A 16,992-nucleotide genomic window follows, 5' to 3' on the forward strand; every position below is an offset into this window, starting at 1 on the left:
TTAACTTCAACTCCTGGAACATCTCATATGGTCCATGACATTCAAAACGTCTTTGAAGTCCCAATTCTAAGCCATTAAGCATGGTGCAATAAACTATCAAGTAGTCATCATATTGAGCTAGCCAAACGTTCATAACGTCTGCATCTGCTCCTGCAATAGGTCTGTCACCTAGCGGTGCATCAAGGACATAATTTTTCTGTGCAGCAATGAGGATAATCCTCAGATCACGAATCCAATCCGCATTATTGCTACTAACATCTTTCAACATATTTTTCTCTAGGAACATATCAAAAATAATAAACGAGGAGCAAGATCGCGAGCTATTGATCTACAACATAGTTATGAAAATACTATCAGGACTAAGTTCATGATAAATTTAAGTTCAATTAATCATATTACTTAAGAACTCCCACTTAGATAGACATCCCTCTAATCCTCTAAGTGATCACGTGATCCATATCAACTAAACCATGTCCGATCATCACGTGAGATGGAGTAGTATCAATGGTGAACATCACTATGTTGATCATATCTACTATATGATTCTCGCTCGATCTTTCGATCTCAGTGTTCCGAGGCCATATCTGCATATGCTAGGCTCGTCAAGTTTGACCTGAGTATCCCGCGTGTGCAACTCTTTTGCACCCATTGTATTTGAACGTAGAGCCTATCACACCCGATCATCACGTGGTGTCTCGGCACGAAGAAATTTCGCAACGGTGCATACTCAGGGAGAACACTTATACCTTGAAATTTAGTGAGAGATCATCTTATAATGCTACCGTCGATCTAAGCAAAATAAGATGCATAGAGGATAAAGATCACATGCAATCAATATAAGTGATATGATATGGCCATCATCATCTTGTGCTTGTGATCTCCATCTCCGAAGCACCATCATGATCACCATCGTCATCGGCACGACACCTTGATCTCCATCGTAGCATCATTGTCGTCTCGCCAACTATTGCTTCTATGACTATCGCTACCGCTTAGTGATCAAGTAAAGCATTACAGGGCGATTGCATTGCATACAATAAAGCGACAACCATATGGCTCCTGCCAGTTGCCGATAACTCGGTTACAAAACATGATCATCTCATACAATAAAATATAGCATCATGTCTTGACCATATCACATCACAACATGCCCTGCAAAAACAAGTTAGACGTCCTCTACTTTGTTGTTGCAAGTTTTACGTGGCTGCTACGGGCTGAGCAAGAACGGTTCTTACCTACACATCAAAACCACAACGATAGTTCATCAAGTTAGTGCTGTTTTAACATTCTCAAGGACCGAGCGTAGCCACACTCGGTTCAACTAAAGTTGGAGAAACTGACACCCGCCAGCCTCCTGTGTGCAAAGCACGTTGGTAGAACCAGTCTCGCGTAAGCATACGCGTAATGTCGGTCCGGGCCGCTTCATCCAACAATACCACCGAACGAAAGTATGACATGCTGGTAAGCAGTATGACTTGTATCGCCCACAACTCACTTGTGTTCTACTCGTGCATATAACATCTACGCATAAAACCTGGCTCGGATGCCACTGTTGGGGAACGTAGTAATTTCAAAATTTTCCTACGCACACACAGGATCATGGTGATGCATAGCAACGAGAGGGGAGAGTATGTCCACGTACCCTCGTAGACCGAAATCGGAAGCGTTAGCACAACACTGTTGATGTAGTCGTACGTCTTCACGATCCGACCGATCCAAGTACCGAACGTACGACACCTCCGAGTTCAGCACACGTTTAGCTCGATGACGTCCCGCGAACTCCGATCCAGCAGAGCTTCATGGGAGAGTTCCGTCAGCACGACGGCATGGTGACAGTGATGATGTTGCTACCGACGCAGGGCTTCGCCTAAGCACCGCTACGATATGACCGAGGTGGAATATGGTGGAGGGGGGCACCGCACACAGCTGGAATAGATCAACAGATCAACTTGTGTGTCCATGGGGTGCCCCCCTGACCCCGTATATAAAGGAGGGACGGAGAGCCCAGCCCTAGAGGGGGCGCGACAAGTGTGGGGAGTCCTACTAGGACTCCCAAGTCCTAGTAGGATTCCCCTTTCCTTTCCGGAGTAGGAGAGAAGGAAAGAGGGGGAGAGGGAGAAGGAAAAGGGGGCTGCACCCCTTGTCCAATTCGGACCAGAGGGGGGTCGCGTGCCTCCTTCCTTTTGGCCTCTCTCCTCTATTCCCGTATGGCCCAATAAGGCCCAATACTTCTCCCGGTGAATTCCCGTAACTCCCCGGTACTTTGGAAATACCCGAATCACTCGGAACCTTTCCAATGTCTGAATATAGTCGTCCAATATATTGATCTTTACGTCTCGACCATTTCGAGACTCCTCGTCATGTCCCCGATCTCATCCGGGACTCCAACCTATCTTCGGTACATCAAATTACATAACTCATAATACAAATCGTCACCGAACTTTAAGCGTGCGGACCCTATGGGTTCGAGAACTATGTAGACATGACCGGAACACTTCTCCGGTCAATAACCAATAGCGGAACCTGGATGCTCATATTGGCTCCCACATATTCTACGAAGATCTTTATCGGTCAAACCGCATAACAACATACGTTGTTCCCATTGTCTTCGGTATGTTACTTGCCCGAGATTCCATCGTCGGTATCTTCAATACCTAGTTCAATCTCGTTACCGGTAAGTCTCTTTACTCGTTCCGTAACACATCATCCTGCAACTAACTCATTAGTTACAATGCTTGCAAGGCTTATAGTGATGTGTATTACCGAGTGGGACCAGAGATACCTCTCCGACAATCGGAGTGACAAATCCTAATCTCGAAATACGCCAACCCAACAAGTACCTTTGGAGACACCTGTAGAGCACCTTTATAACCACCCAGTTACGTTGTGATGTTTGGTAGCACACAAAGTGTTCCTCCATTAAACGGGAGTTGCATGATCTCATAGTCATAGGAACATGTATAAGTCATGAAGAAAGCAATAGCAGAATACTAAACGATCAAGTGCTAAGCTAACGGAATGGGTCAAGTCAATCACATCATTCTCCTAATGATGTGATCCCGTTAATCAAATGACAACTCATGTCTATGGCTAGGAAACATAACCATCTTTGATCAACGAGCTAGTCAAGTAGAGGCATACTAGTGACACTCTGTTTGTCCATGTATTCACACATGTATTATGTTTCCGGTTAATACAATTCTAGCATGAATAATAAACATTTATCATGATATAAGGAAATAAATAATAACTTTATTATTGCCTCTAGGGCATATTTCCTTCAGTCTTCTGGCGGAAAACCCACTTGCCAGTGATAACATTGGTACGGGCAGGCCGCGGGACAAGCTGGCACGTGCGGTTGCGCTGCAGGGCATCGAACTCCTCACGCATTGCAGCAAGCCAGTTCGGATCCCGAAGGCCTGCACAGGCGGAGGTGGGGAGAGGAGACGGGGCCGAAGTGGACGCGGCACACGCGTACTCGTCGGAGGTGTAGCACGTGCTAGGACGAAACGTCCCAGTCCGAGCCCGAATAATCACACCGGAGAGAGGTGCGGCTGTGATGACCCACAAGTATAGGGGATCAATTCTGGCTCTTTTCGATAAGTAAGAGTGTCGAACCCAACGAGGAGCAGAAGGAAACAACAAGTGGTTTTCAGCAAGGTAATCTGCAAGTGTTGAAACTGTAAGTAACAGAGTAGTTTGATAGCCAGATAATTTGTAACGAGCAAGTAATGATCATAGTAACAAGAGTGCAGCAAGGTAGCCCAATTCTTTTGAGGCAAAGGACAGGCCAAAACGGTCTCTTATAGTAAGCAAGACGTTCTTGAGGGTACACGGGAATTTCATCTAGTCACTTTCATCATGTTGGTTCGATTTGTGTTCGCTACTTTGATAATTTGATATGTGGGTGGACCGGTGCTTAGGTGTTGTTCTTACTTGAACAAACCTCCTACTTATGATTAACCCACTCGCAAGCATCCGCAACTACGAGAAAAGTATTAAGAATAAATGCTAACCATAGCATTAAACTTTTGGATCCAATTGGTCCCTTATGGAATAGCGCATAAACTAGGGTTTAAGCTTCTGTCACTCTCGCAACCCATCATCTAATAAGTACTCCACAATGCATTCCCTTAGGCCCAAATATGGTGAAGTGTCATGTAGTCGACGTTCACATGACACCACTAAGGGAATCACAACATACATACTATCAAAATATCGAACACATATCAAGTTCACATGATTAGTTGCAACATGATTTCTCCCGTGACCTCAAGAACAAAAGTAACTACTCACAAATGATAATCATGCTCAAGATCAGAGGGGTATTAAATAGCATATTGGATCTGAACATATAATCTTCCACCAAATAAACCATATAGTAATCAACTACAAGATGTAATCAACACTACTAGTCACCCACAAGCACCAATCTATAGTTCCGGTACAAAGATTGAACACAAGAGATGAACTAGGGTTTGAGAGGAGATGGTGATATTGAAGATGTTGATGGACATTGCGCTCCCCAAGATGGGAGAGTTGTTGGTGATGATGATGACGATGGTTTTCCCCTCCGGGAGGGAAGTTCCCCAGCGGAATTGCTCCGCTGGAGGGCAAAAGTGCTCCTGCCCAAGTTCCGCCTCGAGACGGTGGCGCTCTGTCCCGAAAGTCCTCCCTTTATTTTTCCTAGGTCAAAATGACTTATATACCAGAAGATGGGCACCGGAGGTGGGCTTGGCTGAGCACAACCCACCAGGGCGCGCCTGGGCTCCCTGGCGCGCCCAGGTGGGATGTGCCCACCTGGTGGGCCCCCTCTAGTACTTATTGGCTCCAATATTCCTCAAATATTTCATAAAAATTCTCCGTGAAGTTTCAGCTTGTTTGGAGTTGTGCGGAATAGGTGGCCTGACGTAGCTTTTCCAGGTCCAGATTTCCAGCTGCCGGAATTCTCCCTTTTTGTGTGTACCTTGCATATTATGAGAGAAAAGGCATTAGATTTACTCCAAAAATCATTATTATGCATAAAAACATCATAAATAACAGTAGGAAAACATGATGCAAAATGGACGTATCAACTCCCCCAAGCTTAGACCTCGCTTGTCCTCAAGCGAAAACCGAAATCGAAAAACATGTCCACATGCTTAGAGAGAGAGAGGTGTCGACAAAAAAAATACGGACATAGAAGCATCATGTACATTATTACAACAGCAACAAATTTAAACATAAGACTTTTATCATGAAGCTTTTATCATAGACTTCCCATGAATAAGTGACAATTCATCACACAATTGAAGTATAAAGAATAAACTCTATTAGAAACCAACAAACTATGTTCTCAATCAACTTTGCAACTACAATTCATCATCTTTTCAGGAAGGGTCATGTATCGGAGCCTTTGGGAAAGTCCACATACTCAACCATCATATAGTCTTCTATGATTGCTAACACTCACCGCATACACATGAGCAAAACGTTTCAACCGGACACATAGAAAGATAGGGGCTTATAGTTTCGCTTCCCAATGTATTCACCTCAAGGGTGATGTCAACAATAATAACTCATGCCACCCATATTCAACTGGACATATGTGCCTAGATCTTTCCTCACCACATGATGCTTGCCAAAGGAGAAAAATAAAAAGGAATAGAGAGCAAAACTTTGACTCTTGCATAAAAGTAAAAGATAGGCCCTTCGCAGAGGAAAGCAGAGGTTGTCATGCGCTTATTTGTTTGTATGCTCAACCCCTTAGTGCAAAAGAAAGTCACGTTGTATTGCCCCTTGTGATAGCGACCTTTATTATGCAGTTTGTCGCTTTTATTCTTCACCATCACAAGTTCGTACAACGCTCAATTTTCTCTTACACTAAATGATCTCACACTTTTAGAAGCAATTGTTATTGCCTTATTGCACCGATGACAACTTACTTGAGGGATCTTGCTCAATCCCTAGGTAGGTATGGTGGACTCTTGAAAATAAGATTTAGGTCTAAGGGTTTTTGGATGCACAAGTAGTATCTCTACTTAGTGCAGAATTTTTGGCTAGCAAAGATAGGGGGAAGCACCACATGTTGAAGGATCTATGACAATATAACTTATATGTGAATATGAACAAACATAAATCATTACGTTGTCTTCCTTGTCAAACGTCAACAATTTTGGCATATAATATTTTGATGGGGGCTCACAATCACAAAAGATTTCTAGGATAGTGTATTTATATGTGAATCTTCTCTTCCCTTATTAATTCTTTCATGAGTTGCATCATTGGCTAATGCTATGTTTGTCAATCCCTAATAAAATTTCCTACTTATACTTTTCCTTATGTGGTGTCATCACCTACCATAGGATTAGCATATGATCTTTTTAATGTATTTCCTTTCTTTTTATTGCAACATGAAAGTAAAGAAAGCAAGAACTCAAACTAAACTTTATTATATATCTCGCACACGATTACGAGGATAGATCACTAAGCAAACTCTCGAAAAGAAAGGATCGAACTAAACTTTTATTCATGTAAAGCAAAAGATTGAACTAAAATAAGTAAAGGCAAAATATAGTGGGGTGATACGATACCGGGGCACCTCCCCCAAGCTTGGCGGAAGCCAAGGGGAGTGCCCATACCCGAAACTCAATTTTCTTTTGGTGGTGAAGAAGAAGGTGGTGGTGGTGAAGTAGATGGTTTGTCCTTCTTCCTCAGCTTACGGTTGAGGACAGAAATTTCCTCCTTCAATTCACCGATCTCCTGCTCAAGCTCCAGTACCTTTTTGCATATATCTTGCTTATTTTCCTGCAAAAGGCGGAAGGGTATGAACTGAACTTTAGTTCTCTTTGGTTTGTTTGGGAGACTTGACTTTTTGAATTCCACATGCATGTCCCCAGGTTGAGGCAATAGGGGTTCATCCTCATCTGAGCTCGTTTCCTCCTTCTCCCTAGGATAATAGTCCTCCTCTTTCTCTGTGGTCCAACCATAATGCTCCACATCCCCATAAGACTTGGGGTTTGCAATGAAATCAGCAACATAGCTTTCACCCTCAGAGTCTTGGGATGACATATTTTCATATCTATCAGAGAAACAGCAAGAAAAGAAAACAAAAGATTTATCCGCGATACGGTGGTTAACAGGTTCGGGAAGTATATATATACTTTTTATCTTGGGAAACAAGCAAACAGAAGAAAAACGGAGTCCGGAAGGTGCCCCAGGTGGGCACAACCCACCTGGGCGTGCCTGGCAAGCCTGGCGCGCCCTGGTGTCTTGTGCTCACCGGGGTAGGCTTCCCGGAAGTTTCTTCTTTTCCTAATTTTCTAAATATTCCAAAATTGACAAAAAATATTTTTTGCTGATTTTTCGGAGTCTGTTTACTTACCGTATCACGTACCTCCTTATTTTCACGATTCTGGAGTGTTCTGAAAGGACTCTTTTATGTGTTCTTCCGGTGTCAAAGTTTGGATAATATTGCTTTCAACATTAATGGGCGTACCTAAGATATAATGTTTTATTCGTTGCCCATTAACAACCTTTGGGTTAGTACCTTCGGCATTATTTATTTTGATAGCTCCAGACCGATAGACCTCCTCGATAACATAGGGTCCTTCCCATTTGGAGAGGAGTTTCCCTGCAAAGAATCTGAAACGAGAGTTGTAGAAAAGAACATACTCTATGACTTTGAACTCACGCTTTTGGATTCTTTTATCATGCCATCTTTTAACTTTTTCTTTAAACAACTTGGCATTTTCATAAGCTTGAGTCCTCCATTCATCTAATGAGTTAATATCAAATAACCTCTTTTCACCGGCAAGTTTGAAATCATAATTGAGTTCTTTGACTGCCCAATATTCTTTATGTTCTAATTCAAGAGGTAAATGACAAGCTTTTCCATAAACCATTTTATAAGGAGACATACCCATAGGATTTTTATATGCTATTCTATAAGCCCAAAGTGCATCATCTAATTTCTTAGACCAATTCTTCCTGGACCTATTGACAGTCTTTTGCAAAATTAATTTTATTTCTCTATTGCTAAGTTCAACTTGACCACTACACTAAGGATGATAAGATGATGCAATTCTATGGTTAACATCATACATGGCAAACATTTTACGGAAAGCACCATGAATAAAGTGTGAACCACCATTAGTCATTAAATATCTAGGGACTCCAAACCTTGGGAAAATAAATTCCTGAAGCATTTTAATAGAGGTGTTGTGATCAGCACTACTGGTTGGAATATCTTCTACCCATTTAGTAACATAATCAACAGCAACCAAAATATGTGTATACCCATTAGAGGAAGGAAAAGGTCCCATGTAATCAAATCCCCAAACATTAAGTGGTTCAACAGCAAGTGAATAATTCATAGGCATTTCTTGAGGCTTACCGGTATTACCTATTCTTTGACATTCATCATAAGATAAGACGAACTTATGGGCATCCTTGAAGAGAGTAGGCCAATAAAATCCAGATTGCAATACCTTGTGAGCAGTTCTATCTCCAGCATGATGCCCTGCATAAGCATCGGAATGAAATTTCCGAAGGATTTGTCCCTGTTCATGCTCAGGTACACAACGTCTAATAATACCATCTACTCCTTCTTTATAAAGATGTGGGTCATCCCAAAAGTAGTGTCTTAAATCATAGAAGATTTTTTTCTTTTGTTGGTATGTAAAGCTAGGTGGTAAATATTTAGCAACAATGTGATTAGCATAATCAGCATACCAAGGAGTGTTATTAGAAACATTTATTGCAGCTAGCTTCTCATCAGGAAAACTATCATCAATAGGTAGTGGGTCATCAAGAACATCTTCAAGCCTAGACAAGTTATCAGCTATTGGGTTCTCAGCTCTTTTCCTATCAGTAATATGTAAATCAAATTCTTGTAGCAAGACAATCCATCGAATAAGTCTAGGTTTAGCATCTTTCTTTTCCATAAGATATTTAATAGCAGCATGGTCGGTGTGAACGGTAACTTTAGAGTCAACAATGTAAGATCTAAATTTATCACAAGCAAACACCATTGCTAGAAATTCTTTTTCAGTAGTAGCATAATTTCATTGAGCACTGTCTAGAGTTTTACTAGCATAATGAATGGCATTCAGTTTCTTATCAACTCTTTGTCCCAGAATAGCACCAACAACATAATCACTAGCATCACACATAATTTCAAAAGGCAAGTTCCAGTCAGGTGGTTGAACAATAGGTGCAAAAATTAAGGCTTTCTTGAGTGTTTCAAAGGCTTCAAAACAATCATCATCAAAAACAAAACGGACTTCCTTTTGCAAAATATTTGTAAGAGGCCTAGAAATTTTAGAAAAGTCTCTAATAAATCTCCTATAGAAACTACGGATACCTTTGATATCTTTAGGACATGGCATTTTCTCAACAGCATCAACCTTAGCTTTATCCACTTCAATGCCCTTTTCAGAGATTTTATGACCCAAGACAATACCTTCATTAACCATAAAGTGGCACTTCTCCCAATTCAAGACAAGATTTGTTTGTTCACATCTCTGCAAAACTCGATCAAGATTGCTTAAACAATCATCAAAAGACTTCCCATAAACAGAGAAGTCATCCATGAAAACCTCAACAATCTTTTAACAAAAGTCGGAGAATATAGCAGTCATACATCTTTGAAAGGTAGCAGGTGCATTGCATAAACCAAAAGGCATACGTCTATAAGCATAAGTTCCAAAGGGATAGGTGAAAGTGGTCTTTTCTTGATCAGGTTGAGAAACAGGTATTTGTGAAAAACCAGAATATCTATCAAGAAAGCAAAAGTGTGTGTGCTTAGATAATCTTTCTAGCATTTGATCAATAAAAGGCAGACGGTAATGATCTTTTCTAGTTGCTTTATTTAATTTTCTAAAATCAATTACCATTCTATAGGTTGTAACAATTCTTTGTGGAACAAGTTCATTCTTATCATTAGGAACAACAATAATACCTCCTTTCTTAGGAACACAATGAGCAGGGCTTACCCATCTACTATCATCTATAGGATAGATTATACCTGCTTCCAGAAGTTTTAATATTTCCGTTCTTACCACTTCTTTCATCTTCGGATTTAACCGACGTTGGTGATCAACAACGGGTTTAGCATCAGGTTCCATATTAATCTTGTGCTGACATAGAGTGGGACTAATGCTCTTTAAATCATCAAGAGTACATCCAATAGCAGCTTGGTGCTTCCTTAGAACTTTCAATAATCTTTCTTCTTCATGTTCTGAAAGGTTGGCACTAATAATAACAGGATATATCTTCTTTTCATCAAGATAAGCATATTTCAAAGTGTCTGGAAATTGTTTTAATTCAAACACAAGATCACTTTTGGGTGGAGGAGGACCTCCTTGAGTTTCAATAGGCAAATTGTGTTTAAGCAGAGGATGTTGTTCAAAGAAAATATTATCTATTTCATTTCTTTCATGCATATGTAAATCTTTTTCATGGTCTAGCAAATATTGTTCTAGAGGATCAGTAGGAGGCATAGCAATAGAAGCAAGACCAATTATTTCATCCTTACTAGGCAATTCTTTTTCATGAAGCTACCTACTGAACTTGCAAAATTGAACTCATGAGACTCATCACCAAAACTAACACCAACAGTTTGTTTCTCACAATCTATCTTGGCATTAACGGTGTTCAAGAAAGGTCTACCAAAGATAATGGGACAGAAGTCATCTTGTGGGGAACCAAGAACAAGAAAATCAGTAGGGTATTTTATTTTCCCACACAAGACTTCAACATCTCTAACAATCCCAATTGGTGAAATAGTGTCTCTATTAGCAAGTTTAATTGTAACATCTATGTCTTCTATCTCTATGAGTGCTATGTCATTCATAATTTCTTGATATGAGGTGTAAGGAATAGCACTCACGCTAGCACCTATGTCACATAAACCATGATAATAGTGATCTCCTATTTTAACTGAAACAACGAGCATGCCAACAACAAGTCTGTGTTTATCCTTTTTATCAGGTTTGGCAATTCTAGCAGCTTCTTCACAGAAGTAAATAACAGGCCCATCTACATTTTCTTCCAAGAGATCCTTAACCATGGCAATACTAGGTTCTAGTTTAATTCGTTCATCAGGTTTGGGTGTTCTAATATAACTTTTGTTGACCACAGTTGAAACCTTAGCATGTTCATTTATCCTAATAGGGAAAGGTGGTTTCTCAATATAAGCAGTAGGAACAACTGGATCAACATTTTAAAGAATAGTTTCTTCTTTAGCTAGAACTGGTTCTTTAATTTCTTATTTAATAGGTGGGTGATATTTAAACCACTTCTCTTTAGGGAGATCAACATGAGTAGCAAATGATTCACAAAAGGAGGCTACTATCTTCGAGTCAAGTCCATATTTGGTGCTAAACTTTTTAAAGGCATCGGTATTCATAAAAGACTTAACACAATCATACTTAAGCTTAATACCCGACTCTTTACCTTCGTCGAGTTCCCAATCTTTAGCGTTGCATTTAATTCTTTCCAAAAGATCCCACCGGAATTCAATAGTCTTCTTCATAAAAGAACCAGTACAAGAAGTATCGAGCATGGATTGATCATCACGAGAAAGCCGAGGATAAAAATTATGAATAATAATTTCTCTTGAGAACTCATGATTGGGGCATGAATATAATATTGACTTAAGCCTCCCCCAAGCTAGAGCGATACTTTCTCCTTCACGAGGCCAAAAATTATATGTGTAATTCCGATCACGATGAACTAGATGCATAGGATAATTTTTTGGTGAAACTTCAATTTCAATCGATTCCAGTTCCAAGCTCCAATATCATCGCATAGCCTATACCATGCCAATGCTTTAACATTCAAAGATAAAGGGAAAACCTTCTTCATGACTTCATCTCCGGGTAAACCTGCAAGCTTAAACAATCCACAAATTTGTTCCACATATATCAAGTGCATATCAGGATGTTCGGTTTCGTCTCTTGCATAAGGATTAGCTAGCAGTTGTTCTATCATACCAGAAGGGATTTCATATTCAATATTTTCAGTAGGTGCAGTAGGTTGAGGGGTAGCTAATTGTGGTTCCGGTCGAGGTGAAGATACCCCGAACAAACCCCTGAAAGGATTGTTCTCCATAGTAACAAGTGACAATAAATTTCAGCACATTATATAAATGTTTCCTTACCAAATTCCACTTACCAAAGGCGCTTCATTCCTCGGCAATGGTGCCAGAAAATAGCCTTGATGACCCACAAGAATAGGGGATCAATTGTAGTTCTTTTTGATAAGTAAGAGCGTCAAACCCATTGAGTAGCAGAAGGAAATGACAAGTGGTTTTCAGCAAGGTAATGTTTGCAAGTGCTGAAACTGTAAGTAACAGAGTAGTTTGATAGCCAGATAATTTGTAACGAGCAAGTAATGATAGTAGTAACAAGAGTGCAGCAAGGTAGCCCAATCCTCTTGAGGCAAAGCTCAAGCCAAAACGGTCTCTTATAGTGAGCAAAGCGTTCTTGAGGGTACACTGGAATTTAATCTAGTCACTTTCATCATGTTGGTTCGATTTGTGTTCGCTACTTTGATAATTTGATATGTGGGTGGACCGGTGCTTAGATGCTGTTCTTACTTGAACAAACCTCCTACTTATGATTAACCCCCTCGCAAGCATCTGCAACTACGAGAAAAGTATTAAGAATAAATTCTAAACATAGCATTAAACTTTTTGATCCAATCGGTCCCTTACGGAATAGCGCATAAACTAGGGTTTAAGCTTCTATCACTCTCAAAACCCATCATCTAATAAATACTCCACAATGCATTCCCTTAGGCCCAGATATGGTGAAGTGTCATGTACTCGACGTTCACATGACACCACTAAGGGAATCACAACATACATACTATCAAAATATCGAACACATATCAAGTTCACATGATTAGTTGCAACATGATTTCTCCCGTGACCTCAATAACATAAGTAACTACTCACAAATGATAATCATGCTCAAGATCGAAGGGGTATTAAAAAGCATATTGGATCTGAACATATAATCTTCCACCAAATAAACCATATAGTAATCAACTACAAGATGTAATCAACACTACTAGTCACCCACAAGCACCAATCTATAGTTTCGGTACAAAGATTGAACACAAGAGATGAACTAGGGTTTGAGAGGAGATGGTGATGTTGAAGATGTTGATGGAGATTGCCCTCCCCAAGATGGGAGAGTTGTTGGTGATGATGATGACGATGATTTGCCCCTCTGGGAGGGAAGTTCCCCCGGCGGAATAGCTCCACCGGAGGGCAAAAGTGCTCCTGCCCAAGTTCCGCCTCGAGATGGCGGTGCTCCGTCCCGAAAGTCCTCCCTTTATTTTTTCTAGGTCAAAATGACTTATATACCAGATGATGGGCACCGGAGGTGGGCCTGGGTGAGCACAACCCACCAGGGCGCGCCCAGGGGGGTTGTGCCCACCTGGTGGGCCCCCTCTGGTACTTATTGGCTCCAATATTCCTCAAATATTTCATAAAAATTCTCCGTGAAGTTTCAGCTTGTTTGGAGTTGTGCAGAATAGGTGGCCTGACGTAGCTTTCCAGGTCCAGATTTCCAGCTGCCGAAATTCTCCCTCTTTGTGTGTACCTTGCATATTATGAGAGAAAAGGCATTAGAATTACTCCAAAAAGCATTATTATGCATAAAACATCATAAATAATAGTAGGAAAACATGATGCAAAAATGGACATATCAGGCTGCAGCCGGCGGAGCCGCTAGGGAGACCGGTGAGGAGGAGGTCGAGCCGGTCTCCGAGGGCTCCGAGAGGGCACCCGTGGCGGTGCCAAAGGCCACGGCGATGGGGGCGGCCAAGGGGGCCGCGGCAGCGGGGGAACCCGAGGGGGCCGCGGCAGCGGAGGCACCTTAGGGGGCCTCGGCTGCGGGGACACCCGAGGGGGCGCCAGAGGCCACGGTGGCGGGGGCGCTGTCGGTGTCAAACCCGGCGGATCTCAGGTAGGGGGTCCCGAACTATGCGTCTAAGGGTAATGGTAACAGGAGGCTGGGGATACGATGTTTACCCAGGTTCGGGCCCTCTCGACGGAGGTAATACCCTACTTCCTGCTTGATTGATCTTGATGATATGAGTATTACAAGAGTTGATCTACCACGGGATCGTAGAGGCTAAACCCTAGAAGCTAGCCTATGGTATGATTGTTGTTGTCCCTACAGACTAAGCCCTCCGGTTTATATAGACACCGGAGGGGGCTAGGGTTACACAAAGTCGGTTACAAAGGAGGAGATCTACATATCCGAATTGCCAAGCTTGCCTTCCACACGAAGGAGAGTCCCATCCGGACACGGGACGAAGTCTTCAATCTTGTATCTTCATAGTCCAACAGTCCGACCAAAGTATATAGTTCGGCTGTCCGAGTACCCCCTAATCCAGGACTCCCTCAGTAGCCCCTGAACTAGGCTTCAATGACGATGAGTCCGGCGCGCAGATTGTGTTCGGCATTGCAAGGCGGGTTCTTCTCCAAATCCAGAGTACCTCTTGTAACGAGTAGTGTCGGGCTTCCCATTAATGTTGCACCCCTCGGCTTCTGTACCTTAATAATGGCAATCTCCACGTGTCGAGCGAATGCGAGAAGTCGGGATAGTTTTTACATTTGCCACCTTGACCATGTTAGTAAATCATCTATTAAAGAGACGGGGATCCTCAGATCCAAATCACACCATCTTCCCCAAGCGAGGAATCACCAGAGCACGCCCGAAAAACCATTCCATCATGGCAGGCCACCGCAGCTCCTCCTCTCGCTCCCCCAGCGCTAAGCCAGGCGAGTGGGTGAAGTGTACCATATCCCACGGCCGATTGGTGGAGTTGCAGACCCAGGGGTTTCTCCCGCCCGCATACATGGTCCCCGCCCGAGCCGGACTAGCCACCTATAATGGTGGGGAACAGGCGGAGAGTTTTCCCAACCCATCCAGGGGGAGCGAGTATGCCTTGTCCCTTACTTGCTGAGGGGCCTCGGATTTCCGATCCATCCATTCCTCCGCGGGCTCCTGGAGTTCTACGGCCTCCAGCTGCATAATTTTACCCCTGCCTCCATACTGCATATCGCAGGTTATGTCGCCCTATGTGAGCTATTTCTGGGTTGCGAAGCTCATTTCGAGCTATGGAAGAGCTATTCTGCCTCGTCCCTCACAATCAGGAGGGATCAATATATCAAGTGGGCGGAGCCGAAATATGGCGCATTGCCGGAACCGGATACCTGTCCAGTACTCCGAAGAAGACATCCGAAGACTGGCCTTCGGAGTGGTTTTATATGGAGGACGTTCCCCTTCCGGACCCTATTCGGATGGGCCTTCCTGAGTTTCTTAATGCCTCGTTGAAGAAATGCCTCAACTGGCGCCCCCGGAGCCCCCAGGAGGAAGATAACAGAGAAGTCCTTACCTGATGGGCAGGATAAGAACGCTAGCCAAATCAGGACTGACAATAATTGAGGTTATGTCGATATGCATAATGCGGGGGGTGCAACCACTTCAGTATCGGGGGAAACCCATGTGGCACTTCAATGGAGAAGACGATGCCACCCGCTGCGGTCGTAAAGGTCCGGACTCCGCCACCGCTCTGGCGAAAATACTGTCCGATTTATATAGAGCAGAGGAAGAGGAGTTTGCCCGTATCAAATCACGAGATGGATTTTCCATGTACAACCCCCAAACTGGGTGAGCCGCTATCTTTTACTCAACTCCATTTATTCTCTCATTCCTCATCACGAATATTCATCTCGCTAATTCATAGCGGGAACTGCGAAAAGCTGTGAGGGAGATCCGCAGCCCGCCTCCACAGCCAGAGGACCCCGACTGGGCCCTCGACCCCGGACTCGAAGAAGATCCGGACATATTTGTGGAGCTCGTCGACAAGATGTTTTACCAGGCAAGCCATGACGGTGCTCTGGTGGCTATCATAGCCGATTATCTCGTCCTACTCCCTGCATCGCATGTAAGTAAAAACCGGAGTCCTAACTTTCAAGAAGGATCCCCTCTTTGCACCTTACCCACCGCACATGCATTGCGTTTCACAGGGAAGGCCATTGGGGTGCCGCGCCGAACCCGCGGTGACTTGCCAACAAGGGGCACCGAAGCCGGGTAGGCTTAAAAGGAAGGCGGTCAGGACCGAGACGCCATTGCAAAGGTATGATTTAAAGCCTGCTCCGTGATTGTCGTCTCTAAAATATAACAATGTCCCTTGTCCCTTGGCAGAAAGAGTGCTCGCCGGACTATGACCGGAGATCCTGCCAGCCACGCCTCCACCAGCCGGACTCAAGAACCGGACTCGAGGGCGGAGGCTAACGTGGGGACAACGCCGGACGGCCCTCCTACAGAGGATGCGGATAGAATATCCGCTACAAATTCCAAGGTGGAGAGCGCCATGGATCACAGGCGTCGTCGAGCCGTACTCCACGACCGTAATTTCTCCGAAGAGGCGTTTAATGCCTTCAACTTGGGAGACGCGTACATCCAGGCTGCTCAAGGTGGGCTTGCTAGAGCCACAGATCAGTATTTAAAGGATATACGGGTAAGAAAAATCTGACGATTATGTATATCAGTAGCCCCTGAGACTTGAAACAGTTGGCACAACTGATTTAAGGATCATTGTATGCCTAGGTCCTTGCAGAGAAGAATACCCATTTGTCTCAAGAGCTGGAGGAGTGCAAAGCTCAGCTAAAGGCCGCAGTTGCCGAAATCGAGGAATCCAAGAAGGCCTCTTCTGGTAATACTTGTCTTTGAGGAACAAGAATGTAATAATGTGTACCAGTTAGTATTCGGCATGTTCGCAAATCTAACAATAGAATCTGCAGGGAATCCTGGAGTGAATCCGGAGATAGTACCAGGGGATGGGCAACATGCTCAATGACAGCTAGAGGCTGGCGAGCGCGTGCTTGCACGGGTTATTCAAGAGAAAAATGATCTCCAGGATGCCCATACCCGGCTGGGCGGTGAACTAAAAGATGTTCGGGCCCAGCTTGCTGACTCCGCGAAGGAG

This window comes from Aegilops tauschii, chromosome 2 (genome assembly GCF_002575655.3).
Source record: "Aegilops tauschii subsp. strangulata cultivar AL8/78 chromosome 2, Aet v6.0, whole genome shotgun sequence".
NCBI classification, from domain to species: domain Eukaryota; kingdom Viridiplantae; phylum Streptophyta; class Magnoliopsida; order Poales; family Poaceae; genus Aegilops; species Aegilops tauschii.